The sequence below is a fragment of the Mustela putorius genome, unplaced genomic scaffold, assembly GCF_011764305.1.
Source record: "Mustela putorius furo isolate JIRA1106 unplaced genomic scaffold, ASM1176430v1.1 tig00003870_pilon_pilon_pilon, whole genome shotgun sequence".
Lineage (NCBI taxonomy): Eukaryota > Metazoa > Chordata > Mammalia > Carnivora > Mustelidae > Mustela > Mustela putorius.
In genome coordinates this window covers 4675352-4701817 of record NW_025422022.1, presented here as the reverse complement: position 1 = coordinate 4701817, position 26466 = coordinate 4675352, and the positions used below count along the sequence as shown (strand labels likewise).

General features: G+C 49.9%; 1 protein-coding gene across 1 annotated transcript in view; it reads right to left on the bottom strand.

Moving 5' to 3' along the window:
- RREB1 (ras responsive element binding protein 1) overlaps window positions 1–26466 on the bottom strand; it is a 127239-nt gene that overhangs the window by 67950 nt on the left and 32823 nt on the right. Inside the window, 1 exon segment of the mRNA XM_004753673.3 lies at window positions 242–361. The gene's annotated coding sequence lies outside the window, so the exon portion shown is untranslated.

Genomic DNA, 26466 nt, shown 5'->3' with positions numbered 1-26466 from the left:
TGAAGCACTACTTCCTATGAGACCGACACTCGACACCCCAGATTTCTCCTCCCACACTTCAGGCCCACTGGATCAGGAGGAGCTAGCAACTCAGGGTCACAATTTCACAGGTTTTGCAGCAAGGCCTCAGGAGGACCCGGGGGTAGAGAAAGAGCAACTCAAAGGGAATGTGGGGAGGGGAGAGAAGACTCAACACTCCAAGTTATTGTGACTCCAGGAAAGTCGATCCAGTTTAACTGACCTGTTTTCCTCGTCTTATCAAGCTGGCCCTCCTTACTGAGGGGCTGGCACTGGCGGAGCCCAGACGTGGGCAGGGTCACACCTCAAAGCCACGACCTCTGGCGTGCAGAGTCGGAGCAGCCTGCACAAATGAGAAAAGGTGACATGAAGGGGGAGTCAAGACCAGCAGCTAGGACCGCTGGCCCCGGCGGGGGGGCGGGGGGAGCTCCAGGCATCCCAGCAGCGCGGTAACAGCCCATGCGAACGGACTTCCGGTGAGAACAAGACCACACTAAGTGCTATCAGCAACCGAGTGGCAAGAGGACAGCTGGAGAGAGTAGACAACATGGAACCAAACAATCCTTTACCGTAAGGACAGATGAGTACACCTTCTCCTGAGTGACAGGGGAAGCGCCCCCGACAGTTCAGACAGGACAAGCCTCTCCTTGCTGTAGGGAGGATACATCTCCAGTGCCGCGCATCCCCACCCCCCACCCCACCCCCCAGCCAAGAGTTTGAGCACATGTGCTCTGGGGTGCCAGGGGCCTCCAAACCCTGCCCTGGGAGAAAGCTGGCCCTCTGCAAAGTCCGGGAGCCCCAGAATGCGGCCTTCCGCAGCCTCCCCCAGAGCTGCAGCGTTCAGCCACATCCCGTTTCTGAGAACAGCATCCCAAAGCTGAACTGGGGAGTGCCCAAGCGGGAGATGGAAGGATGTACACCGAACCGCCACACAGACCAACGCTGTCGAGAAACACCTGCTTGGCCCACTTTCTGATTTTTATCCCCTCTCCGCGCGTCTGGAGGAAAGCGGCTCTGTGAGGCCACACGCCCAGTTATCATCTTGAACGGCACTCACTCTGCCCGCGACAGGTTCCTGAGCACCTCCGACAGGCAAGCCCCCTGCTGGACTGGCCAGTTGGGGGACAAAGTGCCACCAACCGGGCTGCAAGCCGCTCCGTGGAGACTGCTGACATGTGAACTACACCTCACTGTTGGCAACTCTCCAACTTTTCTCTTTGCCCCTTCTCCTTCTGAAAAGTTCTTTGGATCTTGAGCCAAGTATCAAGAAACTAGGAGTAACTCATAGGGACAGCCCCCCAGTGGGATAGAGACCCCGTAAGCCCCGAGGAATCCTTATTACTACCTTAGTGATTCTCAATGGTTTGGTGGCGGCAAGAACCTCTTTAAGGGTCTGACAAAAAAATTAAGACCTTCCCAGAGAACGATGCACATGAGGCTATAGTCTCAACATTTCCCTTCAGCATCAAGAGTTTAGGGAGCTCAGAAACTCATCCTGGGGGTAAGCAGGGTAAGAATCCTGCTTTTACTTGACAACTCACCTTCCTTTAAACTATGAATCAGGTCGAGCTCATTACCGTCCTCATCAGGTTTTAGAAATGCAGAACGTCCATGCGGATCACCCCCACCCAAACTTAAAGATGCCTCGGCTGAGGGGAAACACTGTGGGAGAAGAAAAACCAAAAACACCACCACAAAAAACAAGCCCGATTTCCCTCCCTTTTTATTCATTTCTTAATTCACAGCAAATTTCAAGCCGATTTTTTCAGGATTTTATTTATTTGAGAGAGTGAGCAAGAAAGAGAAGGAACACGAATGGGGGGAAGAGCGGAAGGAGAGGGAGAAGCAGGCTCCCCACTGAGCAGGGCGGCCGACAAGGGGCCAGACCGAAGGACCCCAAAATCATGACTTAAGTCAAAGTCAGACACTTAACTGACTGAGCCACCCAGACGCCCCTCACAGTAAATTTTAATAGGAAGAAAGTCGAGCGCAACAGCTCCATGGTTGTTTTCTAGAAACTACCACCATCTCCAAATAAAGTGAATTATAGTTCAATGTATAATTATTAAAAAGCCACCACCACAGAGATGAGCCTCTGGAATTTAAACTTTCCAAAATATAACTACGACTCTCATTAACTTTTGAACTTACCCTCCCCGCTCATTTAAAAAAGATACTTTAAAAAAGTCCACCAAGGAATCTCCTCAGTACACACAGGGACCCAGAATGGGAGCACGGCGACCCGACACACTTGACCCTGAAACTTCTATCTTCTGATCTTGGATGTAAAGGATCTGAATACTGAAGACATCTTGCAATAAAGCTGAGGGACAAGGGGTTACTGGGGTTCCATCAGGCCTGAGGTATTCACAGAACTCAGCAAGTGGATAAGCCCAGGACAGTTCTTGGAAGAAAATTCAAGATACCCTTCACCTCTATCACCATCGCCTGGGTGGGGCGGGGTGGCGAGAGGAGGAGGAAAAAGAGGGCAGAAAAAACCAGGTGAGGAGAGCCTGTGTCCTAGAAGGTGACTCGAGCAGGAGAACGTGAGGAGCACAGGCTGGGAATCTGGAGGGGAGGCTCTCGGGGCTCCTGCGGGGGGACGCTGAGTTTGCATTCCCACACGGGCTCTGTCCTGATCCACTGGAAGCAGGATGACTTGGAGAGGGCAGAGGCCCATCTGTGAGGATGAGGGGGCAGGGAAGGCTGGCCTCCAGCCCACAGGCCCCCGAGGAGATAAGGGACAATGCTATGTAAAGCCAGAAAGAAAAGATTAAGGAGCCTGTCTCCAGGTCCAATGAGATAGCAAAGGGGAGATGAAAGATAAAAGGGAAGATCGTCTAGAAACAAAGCTTCTCAGCTTCTGAAAACCCAAAGGATTCTTAAGTGAAATCTAAAATCTCTCCTAAAGGCCTGCGGGACAGATGGGGTAAGTCAGATGCCTAGGATGACAGGAGAGGCCCATGGATGCTCTAATAGGGGGCTTTATAAGCCGCAAGGACGTCTCTCTTAGACCGAGCTCCGTCAGAAAGGAAAATACTCTTCCGTCCCTCTTGTCTAGGCTGGGGACAAAACCGAACCAGATGAGGTGTCGCACCACGGCAATGCCCGTTCTCCCTGGCCTGCAAAGCGTGGGGCAAGACTGTCTCCTCTAACCAGGACAGCCTCGTGTGTGCTGTGAAGGCTGACAGCTGTGATGACGGCTCTGAGTTCCAGGACGTTGATGTGTTTCTTGGCGATGGGCTCGGTCTATGCCTTGCACGGGGCGGCAACCCAGGCAAGTCACCGTCTCCCTCATTGGCATGGGCTTTGGTCAGATGAGGCCTTGGAGTGTCCCATGGAACGCTCCAGCAGGCTGGGCCCAACTCGGCAACAGCAACGCGAGCTGCTCTGGCCAGTTCTGCATTCTCCCCGCTGGGGGGGGGGGGGACGGTGAAGACCATGTATGTGGGCCCTCCCACGGGGCTGGCTTCTGAGGTCTGCCTCCAAAACATTCCCTCAAGATGACAGGAAGTAGTGAGACCTTCTAACCTGCCATTCAAAGCTCCCTATGCTCTGGCCTTCCTTTACCTTCTGGCCTTCCTGCCGGGGGTGACCTCTCTGTTCAGTTTCTTCTCCCAGAATGCACCTCTGCATGCCAGCCCCCTCCACTCCTATCTCTCAGGGGCTACCTTTCACACTTCATTCCCACTGAGATAATTCCCGAAGCTCTTTGTTATAAAACTCTGACTCTGCAATATTAATACCAACACTACTGATGATGATGGCAGCTGCTGGGTCTTGAACACTACTTGCCACACGCTAAGTACAGCATCTCACGGCATCCTCCCAGCCACACCCGAGGAGCCCTGGTCCCCCTATACAGATGAGAAAACTAAGGTGCAGAGGGTTAAGCAACCTGCGCCGAAGATCCGGCAGCAAAGCAAAAGCGTATCCAGCTTCTAAACACTGCTGAGTTTCTTCTGGACAAAATCTGCGTCCTGGCACAGGGCTGGAGAGAACAGATGCACTCCCTCAATCACATTCTCTGACTCGTCACAATCATATTCTGAGTCACTTCTGCCCTTCCGGACTGCTCGGCACCTGGCCTTGCATTTCTGCCTGTTTCTAGGCAGGGAAAGGACCTCTCTCACACCTTCACCTCTGCCTTCCTCTCTCTGGCAGGATGCATGGCTGGACTTCTACCTCAGACTGGAAAGTTCACTGCATAGGGCAAGAGTCTGCAAGCACTCACTGCCCTTGCTGTGCAAAGAGATGGGGGATGGGGGCGGGGGGGTACCTCCACATTCTACACCCTTGAATTCTAGAAGGAGAAGGAAATTGGAAGGAAGCCACCAGGCTCTGCCTGAAATCCTGAACAGCCCAGTTCTGCCCGAGTGGCTGGATCCAACTGATCCACCAGTGTGACCTCAGAGGCCATCTATGTCCCCTAGGCCACTTCCGCTTCCATGCATATGGAAATGCAGGCCTGGAATGAAAGGAAGGAGCTCTGGCAGGAAGCCTACACACGCAGGTCCTGGGGTTCCAACAAGGTGTCTGTGGGGGGAAGTAGTGGGGGAGGGCAAGAGATAGGGAACACAGAAGCTTGGGAGGGTGCAGGCACAATGGCACGGAGCAAAAATGACGTAAACACCACGTGAAGGGAATGTCAGTCTCATCCAGCCAGTGAGAAGTTAACTACTACTGATCCTGCCACACAGGCCACCCCAAAGTATGGTCCCCACGAGGGAGCATCAGAGGACCTTTGCTAGAAATGCAGACTCTCAATGTAGGTCAGTCAGGTCGCTATGCTGTACACCTGAAACTGACTTACACAGCACTTGTATCAAGGATTGTGCACTAAGACCAAGAGCAAGAAAAAGAAATAAAGATGCTCAGGCCCCACTCCAGAATGTCTACATCAGAAACACCTCCAGGGATGGGCCCTGTGAGTCTGTATGTTAGCTCTCAGGGGATTCTGGCAAAGCCTTCGGAACCAGCGTTCATCTTTACAGAGAATTCTACAAGAAGGCTGACACAAAACCAAGGATCTCCCTGAGAAACTTTCCTTCTGCGAGAATTTGGAAGGAGCCACTGTTACAAAAACCAAGGTGCTAGAAACTCGGATCTCAGTTCTAATTTTAGGTGTACCCACCAGGATGAATGAATGAATGCATTAATGAGTGGAAAGAAAGGAAGGAATGTAGTGTGTATGGGGGCGGTTAATTTATGCAGGGCCTATTTCAGCCGCTCAGGAATGGGGACATGTCAGATGTGAACTCCAGACAAGGCAGGGCCAGCCTGCAGTGCTGCGCCTCGGGGAGACTCTGGACCTTCAGAGCCATCTCTACAGCAAATGGCATCCGCCAAGCTGTCACTCCTGGGAAGTCTGCTCTGGGATGTTCTCCACAGTCAAAGCCAGCCGCCAGGATTTCTGGTGGCCCTGGACACCCTCGCGGGCCCCACAAATTTCTCTGCTGCTCACGGGAGTATGTGCGCCCCAAAGAGGGCAGGTGAGAAGAACACTCAGGGAGGAGAGCGCTGAGGGAAGGCAAACCGGAAGAAGCCCCATCCGCCTCAGAGGGAGCTCAGGGTCTCCTGCGCTGTGTCTCTTAATGGGACTCTCGGATGGAGAGGGACAAATGGAGCAGAGGCCACTCCTCCAGCCTAGAGCGGCTGCCCCGCACCAATAAGGTCTCAGGAGCCCCCATGGGTGCCAGGATTACCACAGGCTGCTGGCTCTCCACAAGGAAGGTTTACTATCCTCGGGTAAAGGGGCATTTCAATATTCGGTTATGTCCGGGTGGGGGGCACGGAGACAGAGAGGGGCAGCTCAGGGGAGTGACAGGTCCCATGCTGGAAGCAGTTTCTCTCATAAAAATAAAAGTCACTTGCGGACATTTTGATGGTTACGGGACACACACACTTCAGCAGGGAGCCAAGCGCTGACTGGAAGGCAGGCTTCTTGCTGACCAAACTTCACCGATGAAATTTACTCTCCGAAATACCAACCCCTGGAAAGACGGGCTGATTTCTGCGCCCGCTGGTTTATGAAACTGTCCGTGGGACCCTACTCTTCTTCCTGTATGTCTCCACAGGGCTCTTGGCTTCTTCGGAGGAAGTGGGGCAAAGTGCGGCGTCTAAGCTTCTGGGTCGTCACTGAGCCCGGGAAGCAGCCGGAGGCGTGCTTTACAACTCTTCTCCTGGAAGCACGTCTCACTGACAGGATCGAACTCCCGCCAGACATGCGAAGCCAAGTCACAGCTGCCACACGGCAGCCATTTGCTCCCCAGTGCCCTGGCCGTCCGGGAGGCCCCTCCCACCCCACCCCCACCCTCCCTGCGGCCCATGGGGCCCGGCCCTGTCCCTTCTCTCTCCAGGTGAGCTGGGCTTTCTCGAAACTGGCTGCTGGGATCTGGTATTTCATCACCTCCTTGCCCAACTTAGCAGAAGTGAGCCTGGTTCCCTACTAGGCCTGAGGAAGCAGGTGAGAAGGACCGCGGTGGGCAGGCCAGGGGGGCCTAACTAAGGGAGCACTCAAGCTGGGCGTGGGAAGCATCACCTACCCCCAGGGCACAAAAGGCTCTTCGGGCCAGAGCCAGAACAAGTCTCCCTTCGGGGGACTGAGCTGAGAAGCCCCCACCCTACCCCACCCTAAGATGTGCCTCCGCCTTATCAGGAAAGGGTGGGGAGAGGCCTGCACATCACACCTCCGCTGAGGAGTTTAAAAAGAGAAGACTATTGCTATAATAGAAAACAGGATTTAAGTAAGGGTCTGTCAGAGGTCTGGTGTACCTCCAATGACTGTCTTTCAGAGCACCTCCTTCCCCAGTAACTAGGGGGGGCACTGACCCTTTGTGACACAGACTCTGGGCTAGAAAATTTGTTAGGTACTTTATGTGACTCCTTCCCCAAACCTTGTGAGGCAATGGTGAGGTTACTTGCCAGCTATTAAGCAGCTCCTAGGGAGCAGGGCCGGGATTTTATCTAGCCCAGGGTTGCCAACTCCAAAATTGTTACACCTTCCTCTGTACCACGATGATGATCATGGAAAGACCATTCCAAGAGCCATGAGCACTGGGAAATCAAGTTAGGGGGAAAACAAGAAATGCCTGAAGGAACCAGACATGTTCAGCCCATCAAAGAGAAAGAACGTGAGACACCTTGAAGGCTTCCCAAGCGGGGTGGAGGTAGGCAGCTCACCCTCTCCTCACGTGCCCCCACAGCATGAATGACATCTGTACAAAGAAGCAGGCCTGGGACCCCATAATCCTTTACGCCAGAGCTCTGAACTAGCCCTGATCACAGACAGAATGAGGCACAGTAAGGAGCCTGCTGTCCCTGGAAGCAGGCAAACAGAGGCTGAATAACAGAGGATGATCCAGTGACTGTATCCGATCATCCTTTTGACTTTCAGATTTCTATACAGGGGAAGAGGACCTTCCCTCTCTCCTAATCCCATCAGATTCAGAAGCAGGAGCGAGGAGAATCAACTCCAGAAGTAGGATTTAAAAGAGCGTAAGGTGCGGGAGTCTGAAGTCTTGTTGAACTGAAATAAAAGCTTTGCTTACCGCCAGCGGCGCCAGGTACGTGAACCGTCCAGAAAACGAAGCTAGTCATGCTGCTTTCACAGCACAGAAAGCAATCCAAGGAATACTCCCGAAGACCCTTTCCAGGTACAGCACCTGCCAACACCAGCTGCCCGTGTCACACCATTGAGCTCCCAGCGTCCCAGCTTCCCCAGCCCCTGAGCCAACCACCCCCCCCAACTCCTAGACTCCTCCAAGGGCTTCCCCTATTGCCAACGCTTTCAGGGGAGGGGTCAGTTTGAGGATCTTTAGAATTTTCCATTCCAGCCCCCCAGTTTAACCCTGAAAGATAATTGAGCTTATCACGAATGCAATCTCATTAAGGACAAGGGGCAGAGCAGCTGCTGCCCCGCTGGCTGGCTCACTCCAATGTTGCAGGGAGAGCAGGAAATAAAACCCCTCCAGCTTCAGTTCGCAGGGGAAACAAATCCTGGGCAGCTCGGCATTTGCTTAATCAAGGAAGCGGGCGCTGCGGGCTGCTGCGGGCTCTGGTTCACTCCTCCCCAGTGCTTGAGCACCTCTCCCTCTCAGCTGTGCCACCTGACTGCAGGGCGGCTGACAACCAGCCACTGGCCCCAGACCCTCCCTGAAGTGGGTCTGGGTGCCTTTAATCACATTTACAGCTTGGAGGAGGAGGAGGCTGGGGTAAAGTTCAGCAGCCGTTTGCAGAGAGTTTTAGGCAATATCCTGCAACTCTTTCACAGGCCCTGAGGTTGCGGGGCTGGCCTTTCAGACACGCTTGGGTAAAGGGGCTGCAGAAACAGGATTCTCCACTCTCTCCCCGACTCGAGAAGCTGGATGCAAGCTGACCACCCCCACCCCCCACTCCAGGCAGATGGGTAACCTCGGATCTGGCCTTCCAGCTCCCAGAACTTAGGGCCATTTCAGGGGGACAGCCCTTATAAAACCAAAATTGCTTTCTGGGAGACAGATGTATTGTTCCGAAATGCTTCAGAGAAGGCAGTGGAAGGAGAGCCCCTCTTCCCTTGCCCACTGGAAAAAGGGTTGGCTCTGGGCAACATCTCACAGTGGGCGATCAGACATTACAAACGGTCAGCTGAGAATGACTGCACCATGCCCAGGCCACCAGGTGTTCCATGGCCTGCCTGCTATGCCCTCTAATGGATGACCTCTTCCCCTAGCTTTTGCCTCTAAGAAAAGTATTCACCCCTATATCTACGAAGAAAAACAAATACTCTGAGATATAAGCAGCTGACAAGTGTTTATCGCCAGCCAACCAGCCAAAAACATCAGCAAGCAAGTGGTTTTCCTTTAACACTGAGCCCAAACCAAGAAGCTACTCTGGGGGCAGGACAGGGCACCAGGAAGGCAGGTGCCACATGGCACCGGTCTCCGAGCCCCAGCCCTAAGAAGCCGGCCAGCAGAGGCAGCTCGGGAGGCTGGCTTCTCTGCGGGGAGATGAGCACAGGCTCCTGGAGGAAGTATGAGCCATAGAGGCCCCCCTGGCGTTTCTGCCCTGAGCCTCTAAGAAGGTGATCAGTTCCCGACAACTGCACTCCCCTGGGGTATCTAACTGCATTGCTGTGGCCCCTGCACAAAGGGCAGAGCCCCACAGCCCCAGCAGGGTCCCAAAGGACCACAGAGCGCCCCAAGCCCACTGTTGGTTTGAGTCTAACTGAGCGTACACGGGGCACCGAGCTTGCCCAGGCCCTTCAGTGCGGGATCACAGGACAAGTCCCATCCTGACCCCTGAGAACCTTTTGCAAGCCCCTCAACTTCCCTCCTGAGTGACAAAGAACAGGAAGGAAGACCTCCAAGGGGGAGATGAACACCAGCTGACTGAGCACTGGGCCAGTACCAGCAGGGAGCCTAAGAGGAGACTCAGTGGTTAGAGATCATAGGTCCTGGCCCCTGGGGCCTCAATGGCAGACCGGGACCATTCCAGACATCTGCCCAGCCCCGGAAGGGCCTGACGCGTCTCGAGAGAGCCCCCAGAAGGGAAATTTCTGGAGCACAAAGTTTAGAAACCCTGGTGCATGCCAAATTAACTTAAGCAGTGTATTACAAACATCCCCAGTCAAGTGGGGATCTCAGCTGAAAAAAGACCGGCCTCTATCCATATTTTGACACAAAATTGTCTCCGCGTGTAACCACGTCCTGTTTCTCGAATGAAGTTCTTGAGACCACCTGCAGTCGTAACACTCCCTCAGCTCACCCCCTTCATTTTACTTGAATGCCTGTGATAAAGGCACCCTCGTGGCGTTGGAAAAGAACATCCCTACCCTTTCCTTTTATCTTCGCTTAACAGTTTGCCATCCAGTGATAGGAGGGGCCTCGCCTCCAACAGTCCGCCCTTTTATCTCCCGCTGACCACGCAACTACACCAAGCCAAGGGCTGGATTTCCTGCAGCGCCCTCCGAGGGGCTGTTGGACTTGTTTAAAATATGACTGGCCTCCAGAACCTTGGAACAATGCCTGAGCAACACCTACCCAGCATCCATTTCAGCTCCAGCCTTGAAAGCCTCCAAGTCCAACGTACCAGGACTCCTAGTGCCTCGGTGTGGGAGGCTTACTGCCTCCGAGCAAGAGAACTCACTTTCCAGTCGGTGGCCAATGTAAGGGCCACCTTCGCCAATGTCCAGAAACCTTAGATGCTACCTACAGTAGCTCAAGTTAAACTCTGAGTTTCCACTATTATTATTATAGTAACTCAGAGGCACTGAATCCCATCCTTTAGCCGCTAGAACACAGAGCAGTATGCCATGTGCTTTCTCACAGAAGCCTGGGAACAGCACCCATCATCTGCAGCGTGAGGATACGCTGACCTCTGACCACAGGCCAAGCTCTGTGTATGAGACTTGGCTATGCTAGAAGGCATAGGTCCCCAGCTCAAACTCTCACCTGCTCTGAACACCACAAGCATTCCTGTGAACATCAAGGTTGGCCATGACGGCAAACTCCTATTTTTGTGGCGGACCAAGGCTACTATGGGACAGCCATGCCACTTATGTGATGGGACGACCAGGAGTTCACCCATCAGAGCACAGAGGACCCCAACTCCCTGCCCTTCGAGGCTGTGAGTTCCATCTTCTTGGCATCACACCAGCGTATGTGAGGTCAATGGTCTCAGAGAACGACACGATCAGATGTTTCAAACAGTCTACCAGAGTTCCCGGAGTAGAAGAAAAAAGTCTTCACAAAGTCAAATAAAAAGAAGAAAAACTTCCTTGTCTACGTCCCCCTTAGCCCCTCACAATCTCCCAAGGAAGAGGGTTCAGGGTTGGGGGGAGGGAGGGGGGCCAGGCGGCGGAGTGATGGCAGTAGGCAAGGCCATAGGTTAGACCCGAGGCAAACGAGTGACGGAAACCTGGCCAAACCAGGCCATACGTGACATTTGCAACACAAATTTCTGTGCCATCACTCCAAGACGGAGCCAGTGTTTTTAGGATCCCTCTTTATGAGGCCCAGATAATAAACAAGAGCAGAGAGAGACCAGCTCAGCCACATGGTCCCCACGTAAAACGCAGGAGGCTGCACTCTGTGTGGCCCTTCTCCTGCTGCCATGGGGCTCGGCCCTGTCGCTGGCCTGTCACTGAACAGGAGCCAGCTCCCTGGCTCGGCCCCACGGGCCAAACAGCAGGCGCTCTGCAACGTCCTCCGTTTCCTCCCAGCCATGAAGTCAGAACAACCTGTACAGACAAAGAGAAGCGAAAACTTGCGAAACAAGGGCATCTACCCTGCTCACTGAATGTGCCCGAGGAGACTTTCTCAGAGACCTTTTCAGATGCTTCACTGCAATTCTGGAAAGAAAAGGCAGTCCCCTACACCCAGGCACGCACATGTTCACACAAACCCAATTTCATGCTCTGCCGGGCCCACCACTGCAATGCAGAAGTCAAACCAGAACTCCAGAGCGTGGCCCCCGGTTACTTAACGGATTTGGAATTGTAACTGACACTTTTCCATAAACTCTGTAGAGGCCGGTGACATCCTGGCATGTTCCCAATCTGGAAACAGAGTCTTCCTAAGGCCGGGAAGGGAGAAAGGCCTAAGAGATTATACAATGATCTGCTACCTGACTACAGAAAAAAATGCTGTTTGCAAGAAAGAGATGTGGGGGGAGAAAGTCTCTACTGTCTCTTTATTCCTTGTAGTTAACCCTAACATTATGCTCTAGCCAAGGCAAGAATAATCCTTTTAGGGTTTCACCCACAAGAAGCTACTAATTGTGATAACTTTTTTTTTTTTTTTAAACCCTATCGGCTGAGATTCATTCAACAGGACTAGAGTTTGGAAGACAGGCAAAGTAATTCCAGTTCTATCTGATATAAAGATCTCGAAAGGACCATGCTACTGGTAGGAGTCATGTATTCTGCACAACCCAAATTTATAATCAAATGTGATTATTCACATGAGGCAAATGCTCCTTTAAATTTTTTTAACTTGGAGAAACAGAAAACCGAGGGACACGTTAATCCGCCAGATCTGCCAGGCTCACGACTTTCACAGCTTCTCCCTACTTTATTTACTATGGCTTTAGCCACTAGGCAGATTTCACTTTAAAAACGGAGTCTTCTTAGTCTCCTGGGGTCTGACTTCCAGGCCCATCCTTGCTGCTTTCTGTGAATTCAAGCCAAAGTCCAGGAAGAGTGCACAGAAAATGTGCATTCTTGGCAAAGGGTTAAAATGCATTGCTGAAGATGTTCTGTACTTTCTTTGTGCCCTTGAAGCAGGGTGATTTTTGGTATCAGTCTGGAAAACCTGAGACAGCGTGGTGGCCATTCTGAGACGTTAGTGTACGGACCTCCCAGAGATGAAAGCCACCAGGAGCTGTAGGACAGAGCCCCCTGGCCTGGAAATTGAGGAGACAGGGCACAAGGAGGTACATTTCAATCCATGGGAAAGTAAATCATGAGCCAAGCACTTTAGGGCTGACAGGTTCCCAAGGTGTAAGTCATCGAGCATGAGGGCAGTAGGGCAGAAGCAAAGATGAGCTTACAGAAAAGATCTGGCTTTCAGAAGACAGGGCGTTCCAGTTAGAAGGAAATGTACAGCCACCCAAGAGGTCTGGACCGGTCGTGGCATCACGAAAGCGCAGGCTGCTGCGTGCCTACGTTTTCACCCTCCTCGAGTAAAATAAGGAAAAACAGACAGTTTGCTGGGATACTCACAATGCTGAATGCATTCTTTTCTGAGGTTCAGGTGCCCCCTTTTACAATGAGATGGTTGAGACTGGTTATTAATGGTGATTTCTTTATGGCAAAAGAAAAAAAAAAAGCCACCCCTTGAGTCTACCTGCAGAAGTTTTGCCTTGAGTTTCTAGACCCTAAAAACAAAACCCTTGGGAGCCATCAGGCTATATGCCATGTGACATCTGAAAGGAGGGAGAGTGGAGCAGGGCGAAGGGCAGGGATGGGGTGGCCAAACTATGCTGGTGTCAAAGTTCCATCCACGGGGACGGACTTCATCCTGCGGCTATGAGAACCCACTGAAGGTCCACCACTTCCCTTTCAGAAAAAACAAAAAACTTGTGAGACGAAGTAATACGACCCACATTTTTAAAAAGTTCTTGGCGGCAGTTAAAGAAATGGACAATTAAGGCACGTAACCCAGTTAGGAGGCCACTGCCGTATGAGGGACAGACAGTAGGACTGTGGGATCCACGAAGACATCACCAAGGGCCGGACCTCGCCATGGAATGAGGGTGAGGACGAGGCTGATACTGGGCTTCTGCTTGGGCAAAAGAGTGGGTGGCAAGGCAGTTAACAGAGATACAGAAAAAAAAATTCCCAGTACAAGAAGAGCATAAAGAGAGCACAGCAGGCAGGGACTGGTTATCCCGCAGCAGGATTAAGAGAAAAGTTCTGCCCCAGAGAAAACCTCCCATGCCCAGAGCCAGAAAAGGAGCAGATGGGAATAAAGAAGGTTCTGGAGGAGGTGGAAAAGGAGAGCAGGGGGCTACCAGGCGCGGGAAGATGAAACACGCTGCTTGAATGGAATACATAACATATGTAGCCATGTAAACAGAAGTATTCGTTGTCACACTGACTCTGCTAATGAACACTGACGTAAACTGCTGATGTTGGGGGAAGGGCACAGAGCCGAACTCCCAGGTTACAAGTCTACCCAGAACTGTACCACATGTAAAACAAAATCCATCCTCCTCTCTCTTTTCAAACAGCCTATCCTATAAAACTCCCGGTCTGCGGAACTGACAGCATCTAGAACAGCGAAGTCCAGGTGAAAGTTCTCCAACAATGAAAATGGCCTCTGTCTGGGCGGCCCAATATGGTAACCGCTAACCACGCGTGGCAACTGAGCACCTGAACGGAGACTAATGGAACTAAGGAACTCCATTTTTAAATTTTACTTAAGTTTAATTTAAATTTAAATAGCCACATGTGGCTACCAGCTGTTGTACTGGATAGAGTAGGTTTATGGTATTTTCTTTTTCCTCCAGTAATCTTGGGTTACTAGACTGCTGTCCTTCATTTGTTTGCTTCCTGGGGTTTTTAAGCCCTGGAGCAGGAGTAAGGATGATCTGGCATGGTTTTACCTGCAGGCATGAGAAAGAAGTGAGCTGATCCCAGAAGTAATACACTTTGCTATGAGTTTTCTTTCTTCCCAGAGTTTCAATGCATAAAGGGAAATCACCCATGAAACCAACAACAGAGGGACATCTCCTAAGCCAGACTGATTTCTTCTTGGTGAGTCATCACCACCCTGCCCCATCTACCCCAAACCTGCTCAGACCTGGTCCCACCTCTGACATGAAGGTCAATGTGTACAAACAAGGGAAAATGGTTACAAAATCAGATCAAGTTTAAAAAGCAAGTCAGTGCCTTTGAGCATTCTATGTTATGAGCAAGTACTTATGGACAAAGCCTGGACGATGCAACCAGAAATGAGATATGGGTCATGGGAATACAGTGATGTTTAAAAGAAAGGTGTAATTTAGTATCATCATAAACTTGATTTTCTAATTTAAAAAAATTTAATACACAAAAAAAGAAAACAGTCACACAGCACTCCTTAAGATATGAAACGGTTGCCCTGCCTTCCTCTCTCAATTTAAGTATCTCTAGCCTGTGCCTGGCACACAGTAGGCGTCTGTTCAGTTCACTCTAAGTTAAACATGGGCTGATGAAGGGGTGAGATGCTCGGGTTGGCAGCCTCATTCTACAGACAAGTACAAGATTCATACCCTCGAAGGAGACATGACGAAAAGAGCACTGGGTGTTGTAAGCCACTGCGGAATCACCGAAGCCTCCCTCTGAAGCTAATAGTACAGTATATGTTAATCAAATTACCAACTGAATTTATTTTTTTTAAAGATTTATTTATTTATTTGACAGAGAGATCACAAGTAGACAGAGAGACAGGCAGAGAGAGAGGGAAGCAGGCTCCCCGCTGAGCAGAGAGCCCGACATGGGACTCGATCCCAGGACCCCGAGATCATGACCCGAGCCGAAGGCAGCGGCCTAACCCACTGAGCCACCCAGGCGCCCCACCAACTGAATTTAAATAAAAATTCATATGCCCTCGAAACTGTGTCTAAAATTTGCAGTATTCATTTTTGGGGGAAGAGTCCATAAATTTGTTCTGATTTTCAAATGCTCCTTTCTCTTGTGAGGATGAGATCAGTCATGTCCTACATGGCAGTGACTTAATAATTAACTGAGTGAAATCAATCCCCCAATGCCTACTACAAACAGCTACAATTTTAGGACAGAATTCATCCTACAGGAAGTGGGGGAGATCATGGGGATCCCCATTTCTGTCACCGTTTCTGTGGTTTTGTCCTCCCCCCACCCAACCCAGGTACTCCAGGAACCACGCTGCTAGAGCCAAGTTAGTTCCTGGTGCTATTATGTTAAAACTTTCTGAGGGCCCGTTACCACCCCCTCTGGGCCATCAAAGGCACGGAGGAGGATTTCTGTAAGATCCACGGAGAGGTGTAAATGTGGCCTGCACTCTAGCAATTCCTGGGACTCTCAGAGGGGTCCCAGAACAGAGGGTGGTCCGGGGGAGAATGTTTATGTTGCAATTAACAAAAGGTAATGGCATTCGTGAGTCTTTTAAATAGAAGCCCAGAATTAAAACTGGGTCCCTCTATGCACCAAACAGTCCTTACTTAAACTGCCCATGCATAAATAAAATAAAGTGGCTATAAGAGGGAGGATTATATCAACTACAAAATTCCAGAGTCACAACCAGGGGAGTGGGAAAAGTGACGAAAGGTGCGGGGCGAAGGGGGCTGGCTTGGTCCTTGTTCCCTCAATGTAGTCTTTGAAGGTGAAAACGAACCAATTTTTTTTTTTTTTTTCTGGCCTTCCAGCTGTCAGAGGTTAAAACGAAACGAAACAAACTTGTTTGAAAAAATTAACCGACGGGAGCAGCCATCACCCTTCAACTGACTCGGAGGGAACTATATTTCACCCGAGGCCCTCAAACACGGTGTGATGATAAAAATGCTTTTGTTGGTCACCTCAGCTGCTAACTATGGCTCCAGCGCTAGACCTGGGGTGTGTGTGTGGGGGGTGTTCTAGAAGCTCACCACCTGGGTGAGGGAAAGCAGCAGCGACAAGAAGGTAAGGTCTAGGCCATCCTAAGTTAACGTCCGGGGGAAATACTGGGGCGCGTGAGTGGAGGGGCGTGAGGCGTGAAGCAAGGCTGCAAGGGACCCCGAGGAGCCCCTGGGGCTGGGGCCTGCTGACGGGCCTGCGTGGGGGTGAGGTGCGGGGAGCTGGGGCAGCGGGGCTGCGGGCTCGCTGTAGGCAGAGAAGATGATGTCAGTGTTCGGAGAACCTGTTGGAACACGGAACGCGACTGCAGGGGAGGGAGGCCTGACGAGAAATGGGAACAAAGGAAACACAGAGGCAGGCAGGCTGGATATACAATGGAGGAGCAGAGGGAGAAGGGGCGGGGGGCGGGGGAGGACGTGGCAAGAGTCAAGGGCTAGATTTCCTGCCGCCCCAGGAGGGTGACTGGGAAGAAGTTTCTGAGGGTGAAGGTGGTCAGGCTAAGTGCTTTTTTCGACAGCTGGAAAGTGAAGAAATGACAAGAATAGAAGGGCAGGTCTGGGTACTCCGGGATTAGCACAGAGGTGAGAACGGGAGCTTCTGAGGGCACAGGGGATCCATCCCTCCAGGAGAGGCGGGGCCGGTGCTGGGGGAGCCCCGAGACAGAGCCAAGAGGGTCTGGCCTACGAAGGTAGGAAACAGGGCTGGCAGGAATGAGGTTCCCCCCGGAAGGAGCAGGGTGTGGCGTCTGCATCCATGTGAAAGCAGCAGCAATGAAGGCGCAGGACCCTTCAGCACCTGGGAAGATGCAAAAGCACTGAAAGGAACCATCCCAGGGGCTGCTCCAGAAGCTCCCAGCTGGATAAGCTTCATCCTGAACACACAGTAGGCACTCAAGTATTCTACTGATTAGTAATCTCAAGAAAACAGGCAGGGGGTCATATGCTGTGTGGAGGAGGAACAGAAAAGGGGAATTGATGGTTTAAGGAGCAGAGGGCCCCAGGGAGCCGTGGGAGGGACCACAGTGGCAGAGATCAATAAAGGCCTCCCCAGCGGCTAAACCGGCAGGCCCCGGGAACAGCCAGGGACAATGATGCTGAAGGGTGATCCCGAACTGGAGGTACTGTGATTAAGAACAGGCTCAGGGGAGCAGGGAGTTTGATCCCTGGAACCCCAGCCTCCCACTCAGGGTGAGTCTGGCATCCTGTTTCCCACTCCGGACAGCTGGCTAAAGAGAAGGAAGGAAAACCCGTGTTATTTCAAACGGTGGCATCTTTTACTCCGGCTATCTGAAGCAAGCCTGTCAGGTTTCTCTCAACAGATGCCCAATTCACACACGCAGCTGCTCTCCTGAACGGGAAACAAGTGGGATTCTACCTACAAATACCAAGGGCACCAGTCTCTGCCGGGGAGAGAGAACGCCCAACCCAAAATGGCTTTCACAGGTTCCCCCCGCCTTCCCGGCTAAACTTCTAACCCAGATGCGCCTCAGTGCGGAATACGGCTGGGAAATCGCCAGGGACCTGCAGGAGTTGATCATTAAGGACTCAGCCTTCCACCACCAGCTCAGGGGTCCGCCATCACTTCTCCCACAGTAAGCTGGTCTGGACAACTCTGCCTGTGATTCAATTAGCCTGAGTTGAGTTGCTCTTTTTAGGTCAGTTCTTTCTTCTTTTGTTTAGATCTGACTCAAGATTTACTTCAATTATCGACACGTCTGTTAGGGCACCCAGGCAAATTCAACCATCTCAAGTGAGGGAGAGGGAAGGAAGGGTCGGGATCTTTACTAAAACAACATAAGCAAAACAGCCCCTGCCCCCCATCTCTGTTCTCTAACATTACCAACCTCCTGGACCAGCAACTGTTTCTCAAAGGAAGATTCTAGACTCTTAAGTCTGAATGTGAAAAACTCCGTGGTTAAGCCCTGGCTTGCAGAAAACTAAAAATTTCAGCAATTCTGGAATGAAATGCTATGTTCAGAGCTATACAGAGCGTAGCAGCTGTTCGCAGCCAACACGAAAACCGAAAGGGGTGATGCTATCTTTATCCTCTACCTAGACTCAAAGCTGGTACCGGCCTGGGCAGGGCTGCCCAGGAGCCGGCTGGGTTCTAGCCTGCTGAGCACACGAGACAAAGACGGCAACGAAGTACAGGGGCTGGCAAAGTCCACCCAAACAAGACAAACAACAGACCCACCTGGAAGAGAGAAAATGCAGTTAATCATTAACAACTTTGAGGGGATGCAAGGAAACAGCTCGGCTGGGGAAGCAGCTTCCAAGGACATTTGGAAAATCCTTTTCATTGGTTCCAAATTGGAAAGATTCATCCATCTAACGCTTCCTGAATCTTCCCCGTTTTTCCTAGGAAAGAGAAACACCATCTCCTCTATTAAAACTCAAGCCCTGATCCTGAAAACTTAACAGAAACCTCTCCAGACCACGCTGTGGAGCGTCTCGGAGAGCAGATGATGATGGAAAAGGCACCCGAGGAGAAGCCCTCCTACGCCCGAAGCTGATGCAAGGGCTGGCTGGAGAGAATGTTCTCGTGGTGCGACCAGGCTACCTCACACTGAGAAGACGCTTCCCAGCAGCCAGCGGGTTCTAGCCCCAACAACCCCGTTCTGCTGCCCAGCCATGCATCTCGAGCACGGGCCCTCGCTGCCCGCAGCCTGCCACATGCCTAAACCACCAACGACCCAAGCTGCCGGGTGAGGGGGGCTTCACACTTGCAATGGGGAACAGCCAGCGACACGCCACACTTCCTGTTAGTTCTGACACACTGTCTCCAAGAAAAAGAGAAGAGCCACCGCAGGGCCGGAGATGAGCCAACAGAACTGCACAGCACGTAAGGAGTAGACTCGCCAGCCACGCTTCCTGGGTTCAAATCCCGCCTCTTTCGCTTGCCCACCGTGCTGTGTGGCTTGACCTTGTGACACTGCGCTAGGCCGGTTATCCCTCCCTCAGTCTCCTCAGCTGATGGCTGTTGGGAGGAAGGCCACAGTTAAATCTGCTAAGGGCTTTAACAGGGTCTGGGGCACAGCCTGCCAACCCTCTCAGTGCTTGCCATTGTTATATAGGTGCGTACCCCTGAGCACACGTTTACTGCGCAAACACACTAAGTAGCAAGGGCACATCAGCACGTCAGGCTTGATCCACTAATTACTGGTTCAACAGGTGCCAAAGATACTCCATTCATGAAGAGCCATGGTCCTCAAACTTGAGCACGAACCCACACAGCTTACTGTCACAGAGGTCTGGGGACCCGCTCCAGAATTTCTGATTCACAAGGTCTGGGGCAGGGCCTGAGAATCTGCATGTCGAACGAGTTCCCAGGCCATGCTGATGCCGCTGTCCTGGGGATCACACTTGGAGAGTCACCGCTCCGTGTTTCGGGGCCTAAGCCTTACCTATTTATGGGCACAGTAAGGTTTAAGGAGATAAAATGAGAAAGGAGAGTGGCCACACGCCTGTGGCCATGTGCTCTTCCACACCCCGCACCCCTACACCTCTGCAGGGCAGGGGGCAGACCCCATGACGAGTTCCGGCCAATGGGCGGGAAGCCAAGATGCCTTCCAGCCTGAAGCTCTTTAACATGGCCAGCCATGTGAGCGGCGAGCTCCGGCCTTCCCAGAGCTGCGGGGAAGTGTATGTGATGCCAGGGCAGCTAGAAGATGAGCACGGCCTGGATCCCTGGGGCCACCAACCTGAAGGGAGCCACAGGAGCGAGCGGCTAGACCTGCACCCATCTCCCACGAACGAGAAACAACAGCACGTGGGGTTGAGCCGCTGAGATTTTAAAGTTTGTTTCATGCTTCAGCACAGCTGAGAGTAACCTAAGACAAGTCGTTATGAAAAGAACCTTCACATCCATCTTATTAAGTACCACCCATCAAACACAGATGTGAGGTCTTTTATAATAAAGTCCGTCAGCGTGGATTTCTACCTTATTGTCATTCGCTTCAATTCATCAAAAGAGGGGAGTTTTGTTTTGCCTTTTTTTTTTTTAACCTCCCATTTGGGATCTCCTTCTCACCAAATTTAAAAATTCTTCATCGCAACATGATTACATAACAGTTGCCAACAATTCAGAAAGCTAAGTATGCTAAGAAGTACTGAAAATGTGGACAGTAAATACACTGCAGGCTTTGGACCCAGAGCCCCATGAAACACACATACACACACACTTCCACTCCTGGAAACCCTGGAGAAACGGCAGGCCAAGAGGAAAGGGTTTCAATTTTATTTATTAAATCATCTGTGAACTGATAACATATCTTGTCCAAATCAAAGAAGGTGATGTCTTTAAGGTAAAAGCGTCACCACTGAACCACAAAACGACTCCTTAAAAGAAAAAAAGGGAATTTCTAATCAACCTAGGAAAATGTGCAACTTAACAGGCAGGTAATGAGCTGCCATCACATACAACCTTTTGGGTGATGTGGAATAAAACATCATGAAAATTCTCATCTCCTAAAAAACGCCAGACATATACACAGCTGAAACAAAGCAAAATCCAGATCTCAACAACAAAAGCTAGACCATTTTGAAATACACAAACTTAAAAAAAAAAAAATGGGGGAGAGAGAATTTAAAAATAGGTAATAGATCACATAACAGCCTTCCTGGTCTAAAGAGCAGAAGAGCCCTTCTGTGGAGGGTCCTCTGTGAGGAGTAGCTCAGCTGGGTGGGCTCTACCACTGATCTCAACGGTGGGGGGACTTCTGGCTACAATTCTCCCTCGCTCTTTCTGGCAGAGGCTGGGCACACACACACATACATTTTAAAACTCATCCCAAAGGAGCTCAGTGGCTCTCTGTTCCCCACTTAGCACCGGCGAGGCGAAGCTAGAAATGAACAGATCTGCCGCTTCTGGCCTGCTTCTGGCCTTTTTGAGTTCCAAGTTCCGAGGCCCCTAGAGTGCCTCATTCTTGGGGTGTGGCACATTCCATCTCTTTGGGTACTTCTACACGGCCAAAATGGGGGGGGTAAACACTCATATAATGCATTTGGCCACATATTATCACTCAGCTTTAAACTCAAGAGTTGAAAATAATAAAAAAGGCCCCAACACTCAAAGCTATTCAGCAAATGGTTGGGTTTTTCTTTCAGGAGGTATGAAAAAGTCATTTAAAAAAAAATGAAAACCTGCAAACTTAAAGATCTTTAAAAAAACAAAACAAAACTGTATCACACATTACCTTTAAGGCATTAGAGAAACCAATAAAAGTCTCACACAGACCCTGTTTTAAAACAGGGTTACTTCTGCACTTTTCATTAAGGAGCCAACAGTGGAGGACACTCCGTTAGGACATCAGAGAGAACAGGAATAATGTGCAATTCGATGACAGGTGGATTTACTAATAATCACATAACTAAAGAAACTCAGCATTGCATCTGGCCAGTACTCCTCTGGAAGACCCCTGGAAACCCCTATTAATTAAGCAAGTTCATTTTCTGACGCTCCCTCCATGACCTCAAATCAGAGTTACTGTGTGCACATCTACAGAGAAACATAATGGGAACATCCACGTTTAGCAAATGAAAGCCGTATAAAAGCGACCTCAAATGATTTTTGGAGTCTAATTCGCTCAACACCTTTCCTCCACAGTCAGGCTCGAGCTGAGGGCATCAACTCCAAGACTATTCCCAGGGTGTTTATAAACATGATGCTTCGTACAGCCAGACGCCCCTTTCCAGTCGCTTAGAACATGCTGTCCCCAAGTAAGGACTGTGAGTGCTACTGGCCTAACAAGACGGTTCTCCCCATCCTGCTGGCCCAGCCTGGCGGCCACCTTCCCCTACACACAGGAACTGCAGGGTGCTCCCCAGCAAAGCTTGCTCCCCTCTGCTCTCACAGCTGTTGTCTCTCCAACTGGCACCCCAAGAAACCTTGGGCTATACAAACACACATCCCTATGGTGTTCAACTTTTATGAGCGCCTTAGGCCATGATGCAAGCCAGTCTTGGCTAAAAGTCTCCAAAACCAGCAGAGCGCTGGCTGGCTGATCATATGACTACTCAAATCCCTTGGATCAAAGCAGGCATTGTCCACTTTCCCTTGAAATCTGGAAATCCTGGATAAGACCGCAATCAAGTCACATTTCAATCCTCCACAACCTTTAAATCAATTGATCAAATTCTTCTCTTTGGGTCTCACCACCCCTCCCTTATAAATACTGGATGTCCAACAAAAGCCATGTTAGCCAGCTTTTAAAGCAGACCCCCGCCCACCCTCCCAGCGCTTACTTTAAATAAAAGATTAAGATCACGTGCAGGGACAAGGCTTTTAAACAAACAACAAACATTCTAGACTCAGATGTTAGTAACTGCTCACATTTTGGTTAGGCCTTTGACGTGTCTGGGGGCACTGGAGTATTAAGTGAGAGCTGCCCCCTTCCTTCTTCGAATCAGCCCCCAGACCCACGGATGAGTGCTGTGAGCCTATGATTCGTGCAAGGCTGATCTGTAGGCAGCCAGCAGCTGTTCAAATCCAGGCCTCCATGCTTCCCTCCCTGGCACAACTCCACTGCCCCAGCTCTCTACTGCTGTCCTTGAGGCCCGTCCACTCAGAGGATGCTGTGAGCACATCATCTCCAACTAAGCCCTGCCGGGAGCTAGGGGAGCTGGGGGTCCCTTCACAGGTTCCACGGGCACAGAACAAGACACAAGCCCTTCCACCCTGTGCCACACCCCTCCTGCTCTGTCTCCACCCCAAAAAGTCAGCACAAAGACCTGCTCCTTGCTTCCTGGGAAGTAATGCTTTTTATTACTTTTCCATCTGCTGTGAGCGTCTCACATCCAGAGAACTAATTCTTACTCTGTGAAGTTCACGTACATGTTATTTCCCTTCCCTGACAGAGTCGCCAATGTCCACCCATAATACTTTCCACCTTCAGCGTGGCTATCAGGAGGTACAGTTTCCAGGGATCCTCAGAAGACCAAATTGCAAAACTAATTACATTTTCAAAGGGAATAATTTCTCTTGGCAAAACAATACTCAGGAAGCCTATTTGATTCAGAAGCAGAAAAGGTTACACCAACCTCTACTCAGGTTAAGGCACCGCGGCACATCTGAATGCCCCAGAGACTTAACACCGAATCTACTACTAATAGAAGCTAATTTAAATGCACTTAGGAGTATGATTATAAAGACGGAAACCTCAAGAACCTACATATGCAGATAAAAATCAAAATTCCTGAGAACCACTTCTAGGAATTCGCTGCCCTGGGGGCTTTTCAATCCTGGGATTTCCGTGAAAATAGCTCCCAAATTCTTAACAATACTAAGTGCCACAGTAGTCTCCATCTGCAAAATGGCACTTTGGAGAGGAAGGAAATTAACAAGTAACCTAAAAGACAGAATAATCACTGGCCAGTGAGCACTTCGTTTTTCAAATTAGGATTGTTCCTCTTGGCCCAAAGAGCCATGCAGACACTACACTGGGGGACATGGTCATTGCTGGGCACAGACATGAACTGTGAAAGAATAATGAATACATAGAAAGCAGATTCATAAAAACAAAAAGTGACAGGAACTCCTTTTTTACAGAAACTACGACTCTTCCCAAGTACCTAGGACTGCTCTGGTACCCACCAGAGAAAGGGTTCTTTTCTATCACCAGCTTTTAAAAATTCATGATGTTTTCTGTATTATTTTAGCTAAAAATACAAGAGAACAATTCACAGTAAGAATACAGATAAGCAACCTGGTAATGGTATTTGGACATCATCTGATTCTGCCAATGCATCATGCCCCCCCCCAATATTTGAGCAAAATAAATACTGTTTTAGTGTATCCATGAATATACTAGAAGCTTCATCCTAACACTTCACGTTAATTCATAAAGCAGCTGCACATCACTGAGGGTAGTTGTAGGGGGTTGGTATATTCAGAAATTAATTTTCCATATAAAACTCCTGGGTGTAAATCACTCTAGACTATCTTTCAAACTTCCCCATCTCCTTAAGCAGAGCATGGTGAATCAACGTTATGATTAATCTTTTTTGGGCGATGACTCAGGATCATTAACAGTGAACAACCATTACACAAGGTGCCTTCGGAAACTAGTGTAACATCCCCCTATTTCAGTTCTGCCCCGTACCACAGGGCCTTGGTCGGCCATGCTTTTTTCTTAACTGAACTTTTTACTGAGATCACTGTGGATGTGCACGTAGTTGTAAGAAACAACACAGAGGACTCTCTCCTGTTCGTGACCCCCATTCCCCCAAGGGTAACCAGCCATGCTGTTTGAATTCTTTTGCTCCACTGCTGACATCCTTTCTTGCTACGGTCAATGTGTCTCTTCCTGAAGGTTTTTCTCCACCCACAAGCACCAACTTTGGCCTCTAATTTGTTATGGACTTGAAAATGGGAGAAAATCGGAGACACGGTGGCCAGGTTTTTATATATGTTTATATATATATTATATATATACACACACATACATACACACACACACTTTTGTGTATAATATATATATTTTAAAAGATTTTATTCATTCATTAGAGAGAGAGAAAGAGCACAAGCAGGGGGAGAGGAAGTGGGAGAAGGAGAAGCAGACTTCCCACTGAGCTGGGAGCCCAACATGGGGCTCGATCCCAGGACCTGGAGATCATGACCTGAGCCAAAGGCAGACGCCCAACCATCTGAGCCACCCCGGTGCTCCAGGTGCATATATATATTAGAAATAAATGGTGCTAAGGTGCAGACCTGGAGAATCATCATGATTCAAGGGTAGGGAGTGTTAGTACCATGACTTCATACACCTGCATGGCTTTGAAAGTTTTATTTTGCATAACCCATACCTCCCCTTGTTCTCCGTCACTCACATGCTAAATATTCTGGACTTATGGATGCCAAATACATGACCTCTATCTAGGTGATATATTACTTTTCAGCTGACTGAATACTAGCTAATCAACTACCATTTCCCCATGGGCAACTGAAACTCTGGCAGAACCTCTGTCTTACTCTGAACATTATCTACCAAGCACCGTTAACAGTCTGAAGTAAATACACGTAGCTTAAATATATATATATATGTATATATATATACATTTTAATTTTTTCTGGACTCACTGACATTTTTAAGGAAGTTTCAATTTATCAGTCACTTGTCCTGCTTGGAACAATTCAATTGTAGAAGCTAAAGGAATACAGTTCTAAAAAAAAGATATGATAAAGAGCATAATGCATGCACGTTAGAGACTTCAGTAAATAAGAAAACCATCACTTTGTTCCTCTCCGCATTAGGAACTTCTCAAACAAAGAGGCTTGATGGAGACAGACAGAAAGGGGCTTATCAGCTTAAGAAACGGGAAGGATGGTACAATTAACTGTCACACAGTCAGATAGAATTCACTGTGACGAGGCCAATGACAGAAAACAAGGCAAAGAAAATGCCCATCTTGTCTCTTTGCGCAGAATACCCAAATATCCCAGCGTGGCAAAACAGCTTTCCTTCACGGGTGCTCTACACACGTGGCCCGAGAAGAAAAGCAACAGGCCTTTGGAAGGAGAGGGAAGGAAGTAAAAGAAAAGAAGAGGAAAAGGAAGAGATCTCTTGTCTGAACCACAGATGCCTCCCACTACTCACTTCCCACAAGCTGGAGGGCTGTGTCCTAGATATTCCAAGGGGCAAAACAAAAAACAAACACAACAAAAAAACCCCACTGTATTTCTTCTTCCCAGCTCCTCTCTGCTCTGCTTCACAGAGCCCTGCCAAGAGGGAAACATCTGCCATGAATTCCCCGGAGGGCTGATGCATAGCCCTGGCCATCCGAGGTTGGAACCCAGGACGACCAGGACAGGAAACAGGAGGGCTCCCAAGCACCTTCTCTGAGGGCAACCAAGTAACCTGTTATAGGGGAGAGCCTGCCCCTCACGGTGTTACAAGAAGCTCGCAAAACAAACCGCTGAAGACCGGGGCCCATTAAACACAAAACGTGTGTGGAGTTAAAGATATAGGAAAAGCCAGGTTTTTGTGCTAAAACAGATGTACAAAGCGAATTCCGTCTCTCCTCGTGTGACAGTACAGTTTCTTCAGTGTTAAGGGTGCGAGACAAACTAGGATCAGAAACATGTTTCAGACAGTGTGAAGAAGGGAAAAAAGCTCCCTTTTTCTTCTCCACCCCCCCCCCCAAAAAAAAGCCACAAGGCCAGAAATAGCCTGAGCCTGCTTTAAGTGCCTGGGGATCTGTGCATTCGGAGAGGTTCCCCCACGATGTGTGTTATAGTGAGCTCAAGCATGACTATATATGGTATGTTTACAGAGCGATTAGATACAAACACCATGCAGAACTTATATCAGACCAGAACTGGCCTTGCAAGAGTATGGCTTCTCTGCATTTTCGGCCACAGGCAATTCCATCCCCTAAGTCCAAGCAAACTTCGGGATG